Source organism: Chrysochloris asiatica, unplaced genomic scaffold (assembly GCF_000296735.1).
Source record: "Chrysochloris asiatica unplaced genomic scaffold, ChrAsi1.0 scaffold00077, whole genome shotgun sequence".
Lineage (NCBI taxonomy): Eukaryota > Metazoa > Chordata > Mammalia > Afrosoricida > Chrysochloridae > Chrysochloris > Chrysochloris asiatica.
In genome coordinates, this window is record NW_006408595.1 from 14,978,486 (window position 1) to 14,980,092 (window position 1,607).

Below are 1,607 nucleotides of genomic sequence, written 5' to 3' on the forward strand. Positions count from 1 at the left end.
AGCACCAACTCTATTGCACCTAACAACAACAACAACAATTGTTTAATGCAGAGGAAATAATATGCCATGGTATCAAATGTTCTTTTCTAATAAATGAAGTGACTACAGAAAGCTTTTAATTTGTTCAAAATAGCCAGTGCTATTAATGCAACAACAACAAAAAACAAACAAAAAACCCCAACAGCTCCCCAATACTACTTCAAAAGAAACATACCAAACTTGATTTCCATTAGAATGCATTTATTCTTCTCACTAATAAATCAAAAACCAAAAAACCAAAACCTAAATTATGTATATATATAAATCAAAGCAAACGTTTACTGAGCTTCATCTTCTGGACAAGAATGCCAAGTTAGTCTCTCTTCATAAAACGCAATTACAATTTGAGGGCATTTGCCTCCTTTGCCAGCACCGAGTCTGCCTCACCTGTATCTTTCCATTTCATGAGATGCATTAATTTTCCACTGCTGTCAATGGCACCAACGATTCACTCAGGATCAAGACTTCTGGCAAAGCCCCTGGGTTTGTCAGCAGCATCTCTTTTTTCTTTGATATGCTGTCATCAGATTCACTGTCAGATAAAGATTTCCTTTTTGTGCCATCTTTTTCTTTACCAGCTTTTTGAGAATTCAGAAATGCCTCAATTAATTCTGGACAATCTAAATTTTTTACTTCAGGTTCCCAAGTATTCTCAGCCTCTGTAAATCCCTACCACTTCAGGAAATATTCTACCTTCCCATTAACTACACATTGGTCCAGCACTTTTCTACCACAAATTCTTCAGGTTCTGCCTTTGTGACTTTTTTACTCTTTCCATTCTGTTTCTTTGCCATTTTTTGCAGTGTAGTTTTATTGGAGGCCGTCTTTTATTGCAGACGTGAAGTGCCATTATTCACTGCCTCCAAGCTGCTCCGGCTCCCTGGTCTGCAGCGTCTCTCCATCCCTGCTTGCCTCCAGCTGAGCCACATTTGTGGAGGTCTTTGAAAATGTTCTACTACTTTATTTGGTCTCCTCTTCTGATTTACCTTTTTTGGTGGCAAATCAAGGGGTTTTGAATTTCAATTTATTAATCACAAACAAGCAAATGATATACTATTCATCATGAAATGAGATAGAGAATAAGATAGAGAAAAAAGAGAATGCTGCTTCTTTACATTTAGAGAAACCATCATCATAATAGTTCATGCTTCTCCAATAATTCATTGATCTTTTGCTTTCCAAGAAGGGAAGAGAGAAACTTATGGACCAGGGAAGAGAACTGATAAACGTAAGTTAATCTTTTTCCTTTAGTTAGTTTTAAGGAAACAACTGGATATTCACTTCAGACGACAATCCTAATTATACACAAATTTGAATATATAAAGACATGTGCAGAAAAATTGGAAGAAAAGGAAGTTGAATATTCGTTTAAATTTTTGAATGTAGAACTTCTGAGCTAATAAATTACCATTTTATTAAGCCTGCAGTCCTTCCTCTGAAGGATATCTTACATAAAAATCTAGATTTTGGTTTCTCAAGAAAAAGCCTATACTCTTTCCACATTGGACCTATTTTCATCAACAAACCCACAGTCTCTTCTCAGAATCCCTATGCAGGGTTTCTATGAG

The 1,607-nt window shown here is 36.0% G+C and overlaps 1 pseudogene; it reads right to left on the bottom strand.

Annotated features, from left to right (window-relative positions):
- Positions 1-317: 317 nt before the first annotated feature.
- LOC102832754 lies at positions 318-854 on the bottom strand (annotated as a pseudogene).
- Positions 855-1,607: the final 753 nt, after the last annotated feature.